Genomic DNA, 21,657 nt, shown 5'->3' with positions numbered 1-21,657 from the left:
TGGTGGAAATACCATTTGTTAGAACTAACCTCGCCACTGCTGCTGGCGGAAAATAGAGGATAAGAGATCAGGGCTGGAAGGTGGAGCTGAGGGGACAGAGATCAGGAGTAGCTGAAGAATGGCTATCAGAAGTAGCATCATAAGCGTTACAGTGCCACGCCAACGGGGAAAAGGATCAGGTGACCGTGATTGTCAAGATCCCCAAGGAGGGAAGTACTTCTTCAGGCGATATCCATTGATCAGGAAGGGATCATCAGAGGCATCAACGGTCTGCACTTGGACAGAGCCATTAGGGTTGATAGCAAGTACCTTATATGGGCCCATCCACCGCTGTTGGAGCTTGCCAGGAAACTTGCCAAATCATGAATCATAGGCTAGGACCAAATCACCTTCTTTGAACTCCTTGTGCTTGATGAAGCTGTCATAGTAAGCCTTACGTCGAGCTTGAGTGGCTTCCATGCACTGTAGAGCCATCCTGCGAGTTTCATCCAAACATTCCAAGTGCAGGAGACGGCATTGCAGTGAATCATCGTCCCCCAAATGCTCTTTAATAGCCACTCGCAAAGAGGGCAATTCCAGTTCAACAGGGAAAACAGCTTCTATACCATACACCAGCTGAAAAGGGGTGTGTCCTGTTGCTGTTTTATGGGAGGTTCTGTATGCCCAGAGGGCCTCTGTAAGTCGATCCCAATCACGACGATGTGCGGCAATCGTTCTTGTCAAGATTGAGCAGAGGATGCGATTGGTGACTTCAACTTGGCCATTGGCTCGGGGGTAATAAGGAGTGGACTTGATATGGTGGATCTTATACAGCTCTCTCAACTCTTCCATGACTTTATTAAAAAAATGAGTGCCTCTGTCACTTACCAGCTCTAGGGGACTGCCAAAACGGGTGATGATATTCTCGTAGATAAACAGGGCCACGCTGTTACCATCGTCCCACTTTAGGGCTTTAGCTTCACACCACTTTGTAACATAATCCGTACATACCAAGATGTATCTGTTCTATTTTCTTCTGGTTGGAGGATCGATTGGGTCGACGAAGTCGATGCTCCACTTCTCAAACGGCTTCAAAGGAAGGATAGGTTGCAGTGGCATAGCACTGGTCTTGGTGGGTTTCCCCATCCTCTGACAAGCATCACATCTTTTACAGTAATCATATGCATCCTTATGAATGGTCAGCCACTAGTAACCTGCTAGCAGAGCTTTCCTGGCTGTAGCTTCTCCTGCAAAGTGGCCCCCACACGGCTCGTCATGGAAATCCTTCAAAACAATCCCAATCTCATCTCTTGCAACACATCTTCTGAGCACTTCATCTTTGCCTTTCTTGTACAGTACTCCACCTAACAGGATGTAGGGGGTTGATTCTAACATAAGCTTCTTCCTTTCCCTACTAGAAATGCCAAGAGGGTATTGTTGGGTTGCCAATAGATCTACATACCAGGGGGTTACAGTTTCTACCAAGAATAGGAAAGCATCAGGGAGGTCTGGATCATCCTGCTCCTCGTTTGCAGTCTGCGGGATACACGACAGATGATCAGCCAGCACATGGTAACGACCAGGTTTGGTAATCACCTCAAAGTCGAACTCCTGGAATAGAAGGAGCCATCTCATCATTCGTCCTTTCACGTTTGCTTTGTTCATCAGGAAAGACAGGGCCTCATGATCCACATAAAATTTAAAGTGGGTAGACAGTAGGTAGTGGCGAAACTTCTCTAGGGCAAACACCATTGCCAAGCACTCAAGCTCTGTCACTGTGTAGTTCTGCTCTCTATCAGTGACTTTTCGGCTTGCGTAATAGATCGGTTGATCTAATTTGGAAAGGCCCTTTTGACATAGGACAGCACCTATCCCTTCAACTGATGCATCAGTGTGTACATGAAACTCCTTCGTCCAATCAGGAGGTTGCAGAATGGGTACCTCAATCAGACACTGCTTCAGAGTGTTGAAGGCTTTGTCACATTCTTCCGTCCAAATAAACTCTGCATCTTTCCTCAAAAGCTTGTGCAAGGAGGTTGCCTTTGTTGAAAAATGGGCTATGAACCTTCTATAGTAACCCACATGGCCTAGGAATCCCCTCAACTGTTTGAGGTTGGTGGGTGCTGTCAGAGCTGCGATCTTCTTGATCTTTGCAAGGTCTATTGATATCCCTTGTGCAGAGACAATGTGGTCCGACAGAACTCTAGAAGAGACCCCAAATATTCATTTGTCGGGGTTGAGGGAGATCCCATACTCCCGGCATCGGTCAAAGCATTGTTCCAAATGTCCCCAGTGTTCATGGATCAAACTATAGACACAGAAGTCATCCAAATATACCTCAATAAAGTCGTGCAGATGATTTTGGAATGCGGTCATCATGACTCGCTGGAAAGTAGCAGGGGCATTGCAGAGTCCAAATGGCATCACTTGGTAAGCGTAGGTCCCCCATTCTGTGGTGAAGGTTGTTTTGGACTGATCTTCTTTTGCTATCTGCACTTGGTTGTATCCACTGAATCCATCCAGCAAGGAGTAAAGCTCATGGCCTGCCACTGTGTCCAACAGTTGGTCTGTGAAAGGGATAGGAAAGTGAACCTTCTTGGTCTTGGAATTCAACATGCGGAAATCCACACATATTCATAATTTTCCATTCTTCTTGGGTACTACCACGATGGGTGAGACCCATTCACTATTTGCCACTGGATAGATGAACTCGGCTTCCAGAAGCTTCAGCAGCTCTGCTTTCACCAATGTGGAATAATTCGGGTTCATTCGCCTCTGTCATTGCCATATTGGCTTGTCATCAGGCTCCAAATCAATATGATGCTGACATATTGTGGGATCAATCCCCTTTAGGTCTTTGTAGGACCATGCAAACACATCCAAATTCTCTTTCAACAAGTTGTACAAGGTTGACAACTCCTCTTCTAGTAAGCTGCTACCCACCTTCAAATGGCATTCAGTGCCATCTGCATCCACTAAGGTTAACTGCCTTTCACCTTCTACTTCACGGATGAAGGTCCCATGGACTGCTTTTGGGTACAAATCCGACTCCTTCAAGGGGGTGGTGTCCTCTTCTGATGTCCCACTAGACCCAATGTCTTCTTGTAGTAAAGACTTAGGTTGCCCCTTGAAATGGTGAAATGGGATCAGCGCTGTCTCGGTTTTGGTTTGAATGTTAGTTACCTTAGAGCTTGAGGACTCCTCTTCAAAGGATGCATCCAGGAATATTACGAAACAGGGGCTCTCAGAATTCTGTTGTAGCCTTGGGACTGGTACTTGTTGACAAGGAGCATCATCATCATCCTTTCTTGACAAGTGTGGATGGGTGCGACAAGAACCACTGATAAAAGACGGCTTATTTTGCTTGATCCACTTCTTATATAGGCTTTGCCTATGGAAAGATCCATTTACCAATCCAAAGGGTACCATTGCCATTCTGTCCCATAGCATGGAGTCTTCTGCTTCTGAAGCTTCTGGAATTCCCTCCTCATCTATGCCTTCTGTGGGTGGAGTGATTTCTTTTGTCTCGCTTTCAAAGTCTCCTTCTTCAAATTCATCATCATCCTCTTCAGACTCCAGCTCTGCCTCTGTAGGCGCTCTGTAAGAGAAGAACAGGTCCTCTACTTTGCTTCTGCCTCTGTCACTGGCTCTACTATAGCCATGTAACAGGGAGAGCAGTACATCCATGCTTCTATCTCACTGTTAGAAGTGATTTTGGAGGGAGTTCCTGGTTCAGGTAGGAAGTATTCACCCATTGATAATGACTTTGCATCTTGAGGAAGTTGGCTTACAGTGCCCACTGTCAGGGATTGTGCCACTATTTTCTTGGGAAGAATTTGTTTGACAGCATCTTCGTCTGCTGATGTTCCATCTATAGCCTCATTGGGGGAGTCAGAAGATAATTCCAAGGAGGTGGATCCATGTCCTTTTTGAGCACCATATAGCTTTAGCACCACTTTATTGAGTCCTCTACCCAAGGTCAAGGTTCCTTTGAACCAATCCGTCCTTGCTCTGGCTTCAAAAAGCCATGGTCTGCCTAGTAACAGGGGGTAGGATGTACCATAAGAGTTTGGCTTCACCACTAGATAGGTTAGCCAATAATCTTTTCCATCCACTGTAGTTTTCACATATGGGAGAATGCCCAAAGGCTTGATTCTGCTCTGATCCGCCAGTTTGATGAGCCATTGAGTTGGTTGCACACCTTGTAGGCCTAGATCCTTCATTGTCACATCCGTCATAATGTTCACTGATGAGCCACCATCAATCAGTGCATTTGCAATAAAGCAGCCTTCTATCCACATGCCAGTCTCTGGCATACCAGGATCTAGGAAGGCGTTAGCCACATCTACTTCTTTTATAGGCTCTGGAGCTTTGTTGGACTTTGTTGTTGTTGAGGGAGCAATCCTTAATCCACGTCTTCTTGTCAGTATACTTTTGAACCTTTTTCGGTAACTGGGAGACAACATCAACAATTGTCAGAATGTGAGGTTTGGTTTAAAGGTATCTAGATCTCTGACCAGATCGTATTCCTTAATAGGATCCACTGCTTCTCTAACCGGCTAGGGAATGGGGCAACACCCATTTTCATTTTCTCTTTTCCTTCCAATAGGGGCATCATGGGGCCTTCTTCTGCCACTTGTGGCTCTTCCTCCTCTTCTATCTCCTGGACCTCTAGTCCTGTCTCTGGAACTGTCTCTGTGACTCTCTGTGGCACTATAGTGCTCTGTACGGCACTGTCAGGCTCTATCCTATTCTGTTCTTCTGTTGGAAGATTGAACTTCACTATTCTAGCAGGAAGATCATTTTCTTTCTGGACAGATGGTTCCTTCTTCTTTGCACGTGTGATGGCAGCAACTTCCAATTCCACGAAATTGGAGGTAGGCTCTTGGGCCTTGGACAGATTATCAGTAGAATTGTTTTTCACTGGGGCTGGGCTTGGACAGTCTTTTGCAGTGTGGCCTTCTCCTTTGCATCGACTACATAAGGGCTTGTAATCCACTGACCTTCTGGGATTTGGACAATTTGGTGAAATGTGTCCCTTTTTTCCACATCTGTAACACTCCACTTCTGATCTCTGACCACCGCCAGACTGTCTTCCTCTGTAACTTTGGGATGGAAATCTTCTGGGTCTGAAATTAGGACCAAACTCCCTAGGATTTGGTCCAATATCCTGTGTTGTTATTTTGGATTCCAGCAAGTTGAATCTTGCTTCTTCTTCCTTCCTTCTCTTATCATGCATCTCCTTCAGAGAGCAAATATCCTCTGTATGGTTCTTCCACAAACAGTAGGAACAGAAGGCTCCAGGAATGGTTGGTTTTCGTGTACATTCAGTGGCTAAATGGCCTGCTTGATGACACTTACCACACCAAGTATTTGACCGCATCACATCTCTTCCTGCCCCTGCGACGTTGGATATGCTAGCGGTATTCACTTTCAATGTCTGTTGCTACTCTGTAATCACATCCATCAACTCTTTTTTTATATTTGCAACTGAGTTGGATAAATAATCCTTCAAGATTTCTCCTCCTGAGGCAATGGCAGGAGGGTTTTGAGGAGTCTCTGTAATCACTGTATAAACAGGTTGGGCTAGTGCAGAGGGGTCTCTGTTCTGATTCTGATTCAGAGCTCCTGTTTGAACTGTTGGTTGTTGGCTCTAGTTGGTAGGGTTCCACTGTTGCTGATTTGGCATTGGAAAAATTGTTTGGGACCATTATTGTTGTGGTTGAACCATCATTTGAGGCATTGATTGTGGCCACTATGGATTTGGTGCACTATACTGTGATACTAGGGGCATCTGTTGGTAGGGGTAGTGGACAGTCCCTGGGATTGCATTTGGTGGATACATCATTCTTGACATCAGAGGAGGTAGGACTCCTCTTCCTGGATTCATCACCAATCTAGCTTCCACTTCATCATACAGTCTTGCGCCTTCTGTTGCAGCTTGTAGTGTGGTTGGTCTTTGCAGCTCCACAAACTTACAAGCTTCTGGTTGTAATCCTCTAAGAAACACTCCCTTCTGAATGCCATCATCTAGATTATGGTTAGTCCATCTCTTCAGGATGGATACCATTCATGAGACATAAGCTTCTACTCTTTCTCCAGAGGACTGACTTAAATTCATAAATTCCTCTCGCATCCGCTCTTCAAAACCTTCACGCCTAAATTTAGTGAGGAAGGCCAACTTCAGTCGTCCCATGTGCCAAAAGTTCATGCTGCTTGTCTCTCATACCACTGAAACGCCGCGCCCTTGAAAGTGGCGGGGAATATTACTAACCAATGCTCAGGGGTTCTGGCATTGTTAGCCACACATGCTACCATAAACTCTGCTATATGAAGATCAGGGTCTTCATTGTACTCTCCCTCAAAAATTGGCAATGGGACTACATTCGCTGGTCTGTCATCAATATTTCCAGGACGGATCTGGCTTGGAAGTGGACCTCCAGCAGGAGGAGGAAGGGCTTGATGTGCCATTGGGACTTCTGTAAAGAGTTCTGCAAGGGCGTCAAAGGCGGCTTCTCCTGCTAGCACGTTCTCGACTTTGATTTTTGCTTTCTCTCTTCTCACGTACCTTTGGACTCGTTCTAACGCTTGCCTCTTTATTGTGTCATTCATCAGGGGGTTGGCTCCACTATGTTGTTAGTGCTCCATAGAGGGATAAAAGAAGGCTTCAGTCTCTGGAGGACTCTCTTGCCAAAATTTCTTCTACTTCTTTCTTTTCAACGTCTCTGAATTCTGCTTTCATGCCACTGCACAGAGGAAGGTATTCGGTTCTAAAGGTGTCAAAATGCATACGTCTAAGCATTGTGGTGGTGCCATCATCATAGTAATGCTAGCTTCTGATGGTTTCAATAGTGTATGTTGTAAAGAACACTCTGTCTACCAACTTCCAGTGGGTTGCCAATTGGACAAACAAAAGATTGTTAGAACACCAAGCATCCCACGTATCTTGTTGTTGAGCGTCTACGAACAAATCCCAGCTCTGTTCCTTCTTATTTTTGTGAACCTCCACAGACCACGACTCCTAAAGCTTCTTCACAATCTCCCACTTGATAATGTCTCAAAACTTCTCAATGAATGCCAAATCTTCCATGGATGGTCATTCTCTCTGTTTCTGCTCTTTAGTTTGTTCCAAAACAGTTTGCCACCAAGATGCAAGTTTTTGCTGTTTCAACAGGAAGAGGAAACAGTCCACCACATAGAGCATGCATCATGATGGTGATATGTTTCCGCCATTGTGGGATGAACTTCTTGTGAAAAGTGGCTTTGATTATGAGAAATTCCAACTCTTCAGTGGAAGAAGGAACTTTACAAACATCCATTGAATTCTCATTTCTTAGCAATGCTATTTCCTTCATTTTCAGCCTCTTCTGGTGCTTGTTGATGGCAAGTTTCCCCGACTACGCACCAAAAACATGGAGCCCCAAGAGGAACACCAAGGAAAAGGGAATTCTTGTGCAAGAAAATCTATCTTGTAATATCAACAAGCTTTTATTTCATTCTTTTGATCATCAAAACAAAGAAAAACAACAATTCTTCACGCAGCATCATAGTAGATATCTCCCACGGATTTGATAGAATCAACCACATTCTTCAACATCTTCACAAAATCCATCAATATAACAAAGAACACAAAATAATACACCATATTTGAATGGAAACATATCACATAGTATTCATCTTCAATATCTTCATAGTTCTCTCTCTCAATCTCTCATATACAATTACATTGCTTTGATAGATTTGACTATCTCTGACTCTCTCTCTCTCTCTCTCTCTCCATCAATAGTACATCACATCCTCACTACAACAACTCAATAATCACTCACAATAATCCTTCTTAGGTCGTGGATGCACCTCCCAAGAGGTATGTCTGATATGAAAGGTCACCAGAGACTTCATAGTGTCCTGTGAGATCTGTCTTCTGTCACTGTCTTCTGTAACCTTCTGTAAATCTTCTGTAGTTACTTCTTCACTTCAATTAGCTTGAATAGAGCTTCCATTCATCCTTTTCCTAAGACAAGAACACTTTCCAAAATATCCATACATCCATCATAACACTCAATAGAAACAACAGAACAGACCATAGAACAACAAAGCAACAGGACTACAGAGCTACAGAAGCACAGAAGCTACAGAACTTTACTAAATATCAACAAAACCCATAAAAACCAAAACAAAACCAATTCAATATTTCATAAACCTTTTCACACATCCTCAATCATCTCTCAAAACATCCATTCAACCATCTCTACTACCAAAACAGAACCAAAACAGAACAAAACAGAACAAAATCAGGCCTTACAGAACCATACAAAGAGAATTATAGAACTCTTCAGAACAACATATTTCATCAAAAACCAACATAAACCCTTTCAAACATACTCAAACCACTCCAAACACTTCAAAACATCTTCAAACTCAAACAATCAACCACCAAAAACAACCATTCAGCAACAAAAACAACAAAAAATCAGCCCAAAAACCAATCATTTCCACACTCAACAGGGCGGTAGGTATTGCAAAAAATGGAAAGCATTTTCATTCCCTTCAAGGACATATGGCCCAAACAAGCATGCCAAAGAGATACATGTGGGATGGAACCCACTAATAAAACATGGTCAATAAAGGACCCATCAACTACAAGAGGATAGAGGCTGCCAGCTTTAGCACCTCTAGCAAGCACAAGTTTGCCATGGGTGATCTTCTAGGCAGAATCCCCAAATGAAACATGAAACCCAACATCATCAAGCTGCCCCCTGCAGACATAAGACTGCGTGTAAGTGCAAGTACATGATGTACATCTTGTAACAAAAAAGTATTGCCAGTAGAGAACTACAGTCATACATCCCCAATGCCAACAATAGCAAGTTACCTATCATCACCCAAGTGAATTGAACCAGAGACAGTGCGGTAGGAGTGGAACCACTCACATCATGGTGTAACATGAAATGAAGCACCAAAATCCAAAAGCCAATATTGCAAATACATAGAAGTGAACTAGCTGCAAGTATGTACTTCCGATCGGAGTCATCAGTCTGCATGGCATCATCTCCTTGATTTTCACACTGGATTTCGCAGGCATAATGTGGAAGCTAAGGCTGTAAAATGCATTTTCCTTGGATATCCTGATGAGAAGAAGGGATACAAATGCTATGATCCAGTGAGTAAGGAAGTATACATAAGCAGGGATGTCAAATTCAGTGAATATGAATCATGGTACAAGCCCAAAATTGCGATGGATGTTGATTCCTATGAAAGAAATTATGATAATTTCTATGGAAGGAAAATTTCGGCAAATAACAAGGCTGAAAATCAGCATGTGGAAGATGCTTCAGGATCTCAAGAGAATGTGGAAAGCAGTGCTAGCTACAGTCCATGGAGTGGTAGATTGAGAAATGCACAAAGGAGTGCAGAAGTTGCAAAAGGTAAGAGACCAATGACTGAAAGTTCAAAAGATGAATCTATAGATGATGAGTATGGCATTCCGCATGTTAAAACACCTGGCACTAGAAGTGCAGGAAAGTATGTGCCACCACATGCTAGATCAAATGAGACACGTGGTAGTGCACCTCAATTGAGAAGATGAGAAAGGGTAAGGTATCCAGTTGATAGATTGACTTATAATGGGTTCATGAAGATGCATTATGCATACATGGTTTCTTATGTACAACATGTGGAACCTACTTGCTTTGAAGAAGCAGTAGAGAGCAAAGAGTGGAGACAAGCAATGGATGAAGAGATGAATGCACTAAGGAAAAACAAGACTTGGGATTTGGTGAAACTACCTTATGGCAAGAAGTCCATTGGATGTAAATGGGTTTACAAGGTCAAATGTAAGTTGGATGGTTCTCTTGAAAGGTATAAAGCAAGGCTAGTTGCAAAAGGATATGCACAAACTTATGGTTTGGACTATGAAGAAACATTCAGTCTAGTAGCTAAAATGACGACAGTGAGATCGGTAATTGCTTTGGCTTCTATCTACGGTTGGAGGCTTTATCAAATGGATGTGAAAAATGCATTTTTGAATGGCAACTTAGAAGAGGAAGTGTACATGGATCAACTAGAGGGCTATATGGATCCAAAATACCCACATTATGTATGCAGGTTGAAGAAGGATTTATATGGACTGAAGCAAGCACCAAGAGCATGGTGTGATAGAATCGGCAAATTCTTATGCAGTATGGGATTTCAGCAGAGCAAAGCTGATTATTCACTTTATGTGAGGCATACAGAAGATGGTATGGTTGTTGTGGTAATCTATGTTGATGATCTCATTATTACATGTACACTTGAGAAGGAGATTAATGAAGTCAAGCATGGGTTACATAAAGAGTTTGATATAAAGGACCTTGGTTTGTTGAGACACTTCTTGGGTATTGAGGTTATTGACAGACCTCATGGTATATGACTGATACAAATGCAATATGAATTGGAGATGTTGGAAAAATATGGCATGACAGGATGCAAACCTGTTGATACACCATTGGATCAAAATGCTAAGTTGATGGATGATGGATCTTATGTTGAGGATGTTACTATGTTCAGAAAGATGGTTGGTAGTCTTATCTACTTGACCATTACAAGACCAGACTTGAGTTATGCTGTTGGATTGATAAGTCAGTTTATGCAGAAACCATGCAAATCACATTTGGATGTAGTAAGAAGAGTTCTTAGATATGTGAAGAAGACAATTGGATTTGGGATATTTTATGAAAAAGGAATCAATCCTACATTGTTTGGATACTCAGATGCAGACTGGGCAGGTAGCTCTATGGATAGAAGATCTACTAGTGGCTATGCATTCTCATTTGGATCAGCCATGGTAAGTTGGAGGAGTAAGAAGCAACCTACAATTGCTCTATCAAGCACTGAAGCAGAATATAGAGGCATTGCATTGGCAGCATGTGAGCAGACATGGCTGAGATTGATCCTATATGACATGGAGATAGAGATTGATGGTGGAGTCATTATGTATTGTGACAATGTTAGCAGCATTATGTTGGCAAAGAACCCAATCTACCATGCAAGAACAAAACACATAGAAGTGCACTATCATTTCATTAGAGAAAAAGTCATTGATGGAGAGATTGACTTGGTCCATGTGAAGACCAATGACCAAGTTGCTAATATCTTTACCAAAGCATCAGGGTGTCCTTAAGTTTGGGGTATCTATCTTTTGAGGATACCATTTTAGTGTGTGGACTGTTTGGAGATATGGTTGGAGAATAATGGAGGAGAAGTTGACTTGAGATCCAAAAAAACTGTGCTTGTTTCATCTTAGTCTCCCTCTACTTGCAGTTTTTTCAAAAATGAAACAAAATCCAGAGTCGATTAGAAACTGACATGGAGAAAGTGAGAATTCACGTCTCTCTCAACAAGAAGAGACCAAATCAACAGTTCTCAGTAATTCAAACACCATCAATCTATAACAATAAACCCTTTAAAATTTTCATTGATTGTGGAAGCATGCATTCATTCATATCACCAAGGTGTGCTAGAAAACTAGGCATAGATACAATGCATGCACTTGGGCTGATAGTCGAGTTAGCTTATGGAAAAGAAGTTTCCTCAACACAACAGACAAGTAAGGTGGAGTTTAATCTAGGTGGCAATCAGACCAACATGAAATTCAGAGTGATGAACCTGGAAACCTATGAGTGCTTGTTAGGAATGGACTGGTTAATTCCCAATGACACTCATATTCATTGTGAAAAGGGCCAAGTCACATTCTTGAATCTTGTAGAACAAGTGACCACACAAGGAGAAGCATGAAAACTGAAGATTCAATTAGTGAAAGCTTCTCGAATCGCTAAAGGTTTAAGAAAAGGCTCACCTATATACCTAATCAAATTATAAGATTGAACAGGATAAAAAAGCCGAAGATGAACCATCATGGCTTAGGGAATATGTTGATGTATTTTTTGAAGAATTAACTAAACTTCCACCACATAGAGAAGTTGACCACAAAATCAAGTTAGTACTAGGAGCTGCACCAATTTTGCAAAATGACCATATCAAATGTCCATTCCAAAAGCCATAGGACTAAAGAAACAACTCAAATAGCTCTTAGATCAGGGATACATTAGACCCAGTAACTCACCCTGGGGAGCTCCGGTGTTATTTTAGAAAAAGAATGGGACTCTTCATCTTTGCATTGATTATCGAGAGCTAAATTAGGTAATAATCAAGAATAAGTATCCGATTCCAAGGATCGATGAACTACTTAATCAACTACAAGGAGTGAAGATTTTCTCCAAGATTGATCTCAGATCAGGGTATTACCACATCAAAATCAACCAAGAAGATATCCCAAAAACCGCTTTTAGCACAAGGTATGGTCATTATGAGTTCATCATAATGTCATTTGGATTAATCAACGCCCCTACTACCTTCAACAAATTAATGCAAGATATATTCAAACCTTATCGTGATGATTTCGTCCTTGTACTCTTTGATGACATCTTAACATATTCCAAGGATAAAGGAAGTCTCGAGTCACAATTGCGAACAGTTCTTGAGACAATGCGGTTTCACAAGCTATATGCTAAGAAGAAGAAGTGTGCATTCTTTGAGAAGCAAATCGAGTATTTAGGGTTTATAGTTTCAACATAGAGAATTTCAATAGATCCCAAGGATGTACAAGACTGGCCGCCTCCAACCACTATAAGCAAAGTTCGTAGCTTTTTGGGTTTAACAGGATGGTATTGGGTCTTTATCAAGAATTATGCCTTGATTACTGCATCCCTCACCGACCTACTCAAGGAGCAAGTTTCCATTAAATGGACCCAAGTTGAACAGTCTAGCTTTGATAGGCTCAAACTAAGTTTAGTCATAGCCCTAATCCTTAAACTACTCGATCTTAGCAAAGAATTCGAAGTGGTGACCGACGCAAGCTCTCTTGATTTGGGATGCATACTCATGCAGGAGTGATCTCCAACAGCATATTTCTCTAGAAAATTGAAGACTCGCAAGAGAAATTATGCTACTCATGACTTGGAATAACTTGAAATTATCCATGCTCTTAAGTTACGGAGACATTATCTACTTAGAAAGAAATTCTCACTGGTAACCGACCATAAAAGTCTTAAATGGATCTTCACTCAACCAGATCTAAATATGAGGCAATGCTGGTGGATCGAAGTCTTGTAAGATTATGATTTTGAGATCAAATATAGACCATGCAAAGAAAATTTAATTGCAAATTCTTTTAGCCACAAATCATTTCTCAATGCATTTATCTCAAAAGAACCTCTTAGAGCTCAAATGCTAACTACAATGATATCAATGCCTAGCAATCCTATCATCGAGCTAGCCAAGGAGAAGATGAATAATGATCCTAAATATCAACAAATGCTGAAGGAAATTTTAGAATAAAGAACAAAATTCTAAGCTTAAGACAAAGTATCGTAACTTCTCTGTTGACGAAGGGCTTGTCTACTTCATGACAAGATTATGTATTCCTTCAAGTTGAGATCTTAAGAAGAAGACACTATGGGAACCTCATGATTTCCCATTTTTAGGACATCTTGGCTATGCCAAAACTCTCAATGCAGTACGGAAAAGCTATTATTGGGAAAAGCTCAAAAGTAACGTACTTAAATACGTAATCAAATGCTTGAGTTGCCAATCGTGGAACAAGTTAAGCTACCAGGAAAGCTACAACCACTTGATATTCCTAAGATAAAATGGGAATTCATTAGTATGGATTTTGTAGTTGGATTACCCTCAGTTCAAGGAGGATACAACTCGATCATGGTAATTGTGGACATGTTGACTAAGGTTACCCACCTTATTCTAGTCGAAACTAGCTACAAAGCCTCAGATATTGCTAGGCTATTTGTCAAAGAAATCTTTAGACTTCATGAGAATTATCAGCGATCTTGATTCTCTATTCACTTTGCATTTTTGGAAGGGATTATTTGAAGCTCTCGATACACAGCTTTGTTTTAGTACAACTTATCACCCTCAAACTGATGGACAGATAGAGCATGTAAATCAGGTCATTGAAGACATACTTAGGGCATATTGTTGCAGAGTACCTAGACGGTGGATACAATATCTACCTTTGGTGGAATTCGCTTACAATGAGTCCTATCATCAGAGCATTCAGATGATCCCATTTCAAGCTCTATATGGGCAAGAATGCCTAACCCCGCTAAACTTCTCCGACCCTACCTTTAAGGTTGAAGTTTCTAAGAAGATGCTTGAAGAGATGGATGAACAAGTTAAAACCATCAAGCAAGATATACAAGCTGCCAAGGATCGGCAGAAAGCCTATGTTGACTTAGGGAGAAAAGAGCGAATCTTCCAAGACAAGGTTTTTATCCGTGTATGCCCAAAGAGGAGTTCTTTATCCTTGGGAAAATTCAAGAAGCTAAGCTTGAGATACTGTGGACCTTACAAAGTCATAAAGGCTCTTGGACCTAATGCTTATAAGCTGCACCTTCCAAAAACCCTAAAAGTTTATGATGTATTCCATGTAAATCTCTTGAAGCCCTATGTACCTAATCCTGATCATATTCTTGATGATCAACAAGTTGTAATGCCGAGCCAAGGTTTACCTGAACTTCACTCTAAGAGAATCTTTGATGTAAAAGAAATAATCCTTAGGAATAGAACCCTTAGAGAATATCTCATTCAGTGGAAGGATTATCCTAAAGAGTATGCCACGTGGGTTGATGAGGTAACCCTTATGAAAGAATACTCCAAGTTTCTCTCAAGATGAGGACATCTCGATTTCTCTAAGGAGAGAAGAATGTAATGTCCCCATTACTTAGTTTATTTTAAGGTGCGTTCACATATGAAAAAACTGTAGAATCTCTATTGGATTTATAGGAAGCAGGACTGGTCTACTAGAATAGTCTAAAATCTCTAATATCATGTTTAGATAACTTAATTCCCACTTTAGATGTATACTGTGACTTATTTTGAAGGAAATAAGTCATCCAAGATAAAAGATGAATAAAAATAATGTGATTTATGAAAATCGTTATTTTTTGCCTATTTTTTAATGGATTTTTGCAATTCTTCTTATGATGGCTTATCGACTGGATATGTTTCAATCATTTTGAGTACCCAAATAACTATATTTGGAGTTCATACGACGAAGTTATGATCTAAACAAATTGCAGGGTAGAAAAAAAACGAAAATAAAGCATAAGCTTTAAAGCTAAGCGCTAAAAGAAAGTGTTCTCTCTTTGTCATTGATGATGTCATAAAAAATCACTAAAAAAGCAAGCTCTTCTCTTCTACCCCCCTCCTCCCCTAGCAAAACTATAAATTGAGGGCTTGGGGATGACTAGAGAGGGTGACAAGAGATGAGGAAGATGTGCCTATTCCAAGAGACGAAGAGACATCATTCTGTTCAACCCAAGGAAGGGGATATGATGAAGATCTCTCATTCTCTTTCACTCTGATTCGAGAATAGAAGGCATTGAAGAACTCTATCCCATTCTATCATGTCTCTGTTCTCATCTCTATTCTGTCTACTAGAGAGAGTGAAGTATTGCTCTCCACGAGGCAAGAAGAATCATCCGCAAGGCCTACATCATTGAATCCCGCAATATCTATTGTCATCATCAAGAGTCTTACACCCTTGCCAAGTGGTATTACTGTCGTATTCTTCTTCTTCTTCTACGAATCATATTTTCGTCATGGCCCGAAAGAAAAAGAATTCAAAAGCAAAAATCACGAATGACCCTACTAACGTGGAAGCAATAATTGGAGTTGCAAGCACAGGAGTTACTAATGGAGTCACGGGAGCAGATAACAACCCTTTACCAACCACGATACCACAAGTTTTTCTTAAAAAAGTTATATCCAAATTCAATAAAAATAAGATAAGTTTCTTGAGAAATACTGACTTAAGACCCATAAACTTGGTTACAAGAACTAGAAAGTTAGAGACTCCAAAATCTAGATACCCCTAGTTAAATTCTAAGGGGAATATTTTATTATGAGAAACTCAAGTGTTGATTGCTACTAGAATTAAGCATCACTTGAAAGTTGCATGATTGATTGAAGTCATAGCTACTTGCAGACATCAATCTTGTTTGTGATCTTCTAGATTAGATCATGATTGAATTAAGTATTAGAATATATAAAAATTGAGGAGCCCTATATCTCCCCCAATGAATCCCCATACCAAGAGGGGATGTTTTTACGGCTGTGGAAGCATGGACCGGCTCCAATGGCGAGAGGTCTCCCAGCAGGGAGGATCATATTAAGTACGAGGTGGATAGGGTGCCCGGGGAGCTCTAGCTAGTAAATCTCTTTTTGCACCTGGGAACTACTTGGTCCCCTGTATAGCCTGAGTTCTACTTGGGACACCTATAAATGCTAGCTATAGGTGGATTTGATCTTGTTGACATGCAGATGCGCCGGATGAGACAGCACGTGAAATTGTAATTTTCTCATGTATGGGCGGGAGAACACACATTATGGAATATAATCAATGAAATTGTTTTATTTTAATTGTATGTCCATGAGTAAATTTTGTAAACAAACAACCGTGCATAAAAAGATTTTAATTAATGAAGCTATTTTTATATGTTTCATGTAATGTGGTAGGTAATTAGATAACTAAGAACTTCCATAGAGGGAAGCGGGTGGATGGATTCCCGACGAATCTAGTCCTATGACTAGGTGGTCTTGGTTAGTCGAGAGGTTTCCCCAAAAACAAACACTAGAAAGAAACTCTAGATGTTGGGGGTAAAGGCGCCACCGCCTAGCCGCCCGTGTATTACTACACTAACAGTACCCGCCATTGCACACTGCAGGTGGCGGGCACCCGTCACAATCACTTTGAATAAAGGAAGGCATGGCCACACATTGTGGTTGTTGGAGTTCCCACTTTTGAGTCTCTCTCTCTCTTGGCTCTTGCTCTTCATTCGCCATAGCTCTCACCACGCCAAGCTTCTTCCTCCTGGGTTCCACTTCCCTTTCAACTAGTATCAGAGCAAAGGCATTGGAGCTTGCCCAGCATTCTTTTCAGCCCGAATTTGAAGAGTTTCAATTCGAGCTTCAATGGCAGCCATGGCACCTTCATTTGCAGGTATGTTTTGATCTCCCACCTCCTCCCCGAGCTTTCGGACCTTCATCGGCTTCTTCTCGGGCTGCATTGGAGTCCCCTTGACCTTGCCAAGTGCTCCTGAGAGCTCTTGAAAATCCCCCAACCCCCAGGAACAGCCAATACAATTTTCGACGCATTTTTAGGGGGCTGGGCTGACCTACTTCCCTTCCCTGCTCCTCCTTGGCTTCCCGGCACTCTTGGCAACCTTCCTGAGCATTGCTTGACTCCCAGGCATTGGTGCTTGACTCCCGATGATCAATTCGACTGCTTCCCCCTTCAGCCCTTTGCTATATACACAGTCCCAAGATTGTCAAAATAGGGCAGCACTTGGCATTTACTATTTAATGCTTCTTGGCATTGCCCATTTCTTTTGAGCTTCAGTTGGCATGGTTTGGATTGGTCTATGCCTATTGTCACTGCTTGACATTTAGGCTTCTTGCATTTATGCTTTAGTCAGATATGGATGCCACTTGGTTTGCCCATGCTTGACAATTACTTGGAGCTTCATCTTCAGATGTATTTGAGCATTTTGGATCTACTGGGCATTACATTTGGTTTTTAGTTACATGCTCTTTGAATGCTTTCAAGCTTATGCTTTATGGCTTTGAGATAGCTTGGGCTTTATGCTCTGGATGTACTCTACTGGGATTTGGCATGTTTGATGCTATGTATTTGATGTATTAGAGCATTTCTTGCTCTCTTTGCACGTGAATTTACTTCTAGTGGAAGCCTCTTGGTATATTTGGATATACACAGATTCTTATTTACAGATGAGCTTGAGCTTGTGGGACAGTTACATGCATTTGCTCTCTTGAGAGCTTTATGTCTGCAATTAGTCTGTAGTGGGCTGATTTGATATGCCTATTGGGGCAAGCACATATCTCTGTCCACAGGTTTGTCAATTTTGTATGCATCTTGGATGCTTATGTATTGAGCTTCTTGTTCTATCAGTTGTGCTTATGCTGGTCTCTTCTCTTACCCCGAGACCCATTACATGCATAACTTCTGGACCTATGAGATGTCTCTTCCCTAACAGGTTATTGGTTTGACAGTTCTTGGTACCTTCTTGCCCCTGGAAACTCACTCTTGGATGTATCTTGCTACTTGGCAGTTGCAATGACATATGTATTAGTGATTGCTTCATTTTGGGACAATTTTACATATTGTTGTCATTTATTACAGCAAGTTGAAACCTACAGATTTTGAGCACTTCTATGAGGGTAATGCTTACTATTTCATGTTATCTTGGTTATATTTGGTGGACAGGTGCTTCTCTTGGTAAAATCCACTCTTTCAGCCAATTTTAGTAGTGGTTTTAGTGCATTTTCTAATAATTACAGCAACTTGCAATTTTGCTTTTTTGCATTGATTTGGGACAGTATGGCTGGTCATCTAAAAGACACATCTATCTTTAACATTACCAAGTTGGATGGTACCAACTATGGGCATTGGAAGTCCCAAATATGGTAGGTTTTGGTGCAGAAGTTGCAGATTAAACCCTTGCATTTCAAGGGTGTCAAACCAAAGGATATGGATGATGATGTTTGGATGGAAGTTGATGAGCTATGCAAGTCTACCATTATTTTATTACTCTCAGAAGAGGTCCATCATAATGTTGTTGAAGATGAGAATCAGAGTGCATGGGATCTATGGGAGAAGATTCTACAGCTTTATGCGCAGTAGAGTCCTGCATCATAAATGTATTGGCTGAAGCAGTTAATGGACCTTCACATGAAGGAGGGGACCTCCCTTTCATCTCATTTCAGTCAGTTTCATGCTATCATGAAGAGTCTGTTGTCACAGGATATTGAGCTCAAAGACAACTTGCACCCGTTGTTTCTGCTTGGCACCTTGCCTGAATCATGGGATGTCTTTCGTAAGTACTGCCATATGCATGAACAAGCTTGATGGGCTCAAAATCAAAGATGTTGAGAGTGCTTTATTGACTAAGCAAATCATCAGGAGAAACAATAATGCTTCCTACTCTTCACATGCATTGACCATTAGAGGAGGTAGACATGGTAAGCATGATAATGATCATAAGGGCAGGGACTCTGAGAAGTCCAGGTCCAAGTCACGTGGTCGAGTAAGTCCCGTGGATGGAAGTTTGATCTTACCTGTCATTATTGTGGAAAAATAGGACATATTAGGCCACAGTGCCATAAAATACATGATGATAAGAGCAAGGAAAAGGGAAAAGAAAAAGTGCAGGAAAAGTCTTCTAAGCGCAGTATTGTACCTACAAAGTCCAGTGTGAAGATAGAAGAAGTTAATGTCATGCATGCCACTGATTCAGATGATGATTACATACTTGCAGCTTCTTCATGCGATGCCTTACTATAGACTTTTGACATTCTATGTATGCGCAGTGCTAGATCTTGGATTCCGGTGCGTCCTTTCATGTGACACCCTGCAAAGATTGGTTTCATACCTATCGTACCATGTCTGGTTCTTGCACGTCTTGGTGATGACAGGTCTTTTGACATTGTGGGCATTGGAGATGTCAGGCTGCAATTTCCTTCTGGCAGTTCTTTTGTTTTGCATGATGTATGCCATGTACCTGCAATGACTCGCAGCCTTATGCTAGCTGGACAACTTGATGGTGTAGGGTATTTTGTGTCTTTTGGAGACTCTGCATGAAAGATTACTCGTGGTAGGCTTGTACTTGCAAGAGGTGCCAAGTTTGGTAGCCTCTATCCCTTGTATCTGGAGTACATGGGATCATGTTTTTTCTATGGGTTCTATTCCCCATATATCCCTTTGGCATGCTCCTTTGGGGCATATGTCTCTTAAAGGAATGAAAATGCTCCGTGCTTTGCAGTATCTTCCGCCTTTTGACTCTTCACATTTTGATTCTTGTGATCATTATTTGTATGGCAGGCAGACTAGAAATACTCATAAAAAGTCTGGTAAGAAACGCATGGGTGAGCCCTTGGCTCTTGTGCACTCAGATGTATGTGGGCCCATGCCCTGTTAGTCACTTGATGGGGCAAAGTACTTTGTTACTTTCATCGATGATTACACATGTAAGGTTTGGGCTTATTCCATAAAGAGAAAATCTCATGTCTTAGACACATTTTAGCGTTGGCTTGCATTGGCAGAGAACCAGTCTAGGAAAAGGCTCAAATACCTAAGGTAAGATAATGGGGGTGAGTATGTATCACATGCTTTTGAGCAGTTTTGTGATGAGCAAGGTATTAAGCATCAATTGACCGCTCCTTACACCCCACCCCAAAATGGTATGGCTGAATGCATGAATATGACCCTTCAGGAAAGGGTTTGTAGCATGCTTAGTTAGGCTGGCTTATCGCAACACTTTTGGGCTAAGGCAGTTACTACTATAGTGCATCTCATTAACAGATCACCTAGCAGTGGCATTGACTTTCAGGTTGCAGAGGAAGTATAGGCAGGCAAGTCCCCCTCTTATGATCATTTGCATATCTTTGGATATGAGGCATTCTGCCATGTGCCCAAGGACAAACACAATAAGCTGGATCCTAAAAGTGTCAAATGCATTTTCATTGGCTATGGAGATGCCGGAGAGATGGGCTACCATCTATGGGATCTGCAGAGGCGCGGAAAGTGATCCACAGCCATGATGTCATCTTTCATGAGGACAAAATGCATATGCAGCCTGAGAAAGTGGTTGAGGTACGCAGATTTATCTTTCAGGAGGAGCCACCCGCTCCCGTTTAGCCCGCTCCACTACTAGCTAGACAGTGTGCAGCATCACCTGATGCTCATGGCCCAAATGCTAGACATGTTGATGTTAGACAGGATATCGACCGATCAGGTAGCAGAGCCTAGATTGAGGTGTTCTACTAGAGATAGATGACATCCTGATCATTTTGCGCCCTCTATGGATTATGTCCTAGTTAAGATGCAGGAGAGGCCCTCACTTATGATGAGGCTATGCGCAAGGGTGATTGTCACTCTTGGGAGAAGGCTATGTAGTCTGAGCTTGACTCATTGCATAAGAATCAGACTTGGGATTTGGTTTCCTTGCCTCAGGGTAAGAAGGCTTTGCCATGCAAGTAGGTGTACAAGCTAAAAAGTACCCTTGGACACCCCAAGCCAGCATACAAGGCTCGATTGGTTGCTAAGGGCTTTAAGCAGGAGCATAGTGTTGACTTTGATGAATTCTTTTCTCCTGTGGTCAAGATGACCACCCTACACTTAGTCTTGGCCTTGGTTGCACAGCTTGACCTGAACTTGTACCAGATTGATGTCAAGATGGCCTTTTTACATGGGGACTTGCATGATGAGATTTACATGGAGCAGCCTAAGGGCTTTACAAATCCTGGCAGGGAACACCTAGTTTGCAAACTAAAGAAGAGTCTATATGGCTTGAAGCAAGCACCTAGGGCATGGTACCATAAGTTTGATGCATTCATGCAGTCATAGAGTCATAGGACTACAGTCGTAGCGCTATGGATCCGTGCTTGTACACAAAGAAAGCCCATGATGGTTCTTTACTGATTTTGGTACTCTATGTGGATGGCATGCTTTAAACAGGGACAATTCATGAGGAGCTAGATGCTCTTAAGGCTCAGCTCAAGAAGAGCTTTGAGATGAAATATCTGGGACATGCCTCTCATATACTTGGT

This window comes from Lygodium microphyllum, chromosome 11, assembly GCF_053477565.2.
Source record: "Lygodium microphyllum isolate KBCC chromosome 11, Lygodium_microphyllum_v1.1.10, whole genome shotgun sequence".
Lineage (NCBI taxonomy): Eukaryota > Viridiplantae > Streptophyta > Polypodiopsida > Schizaeales > Lygodiaceae > Lygodium > Lygodium microphyllum.
The sequence above is the reverse complement of the archived record's forward strand: the minus strand, read 5'-3'. Positions refer to the sequence as shown.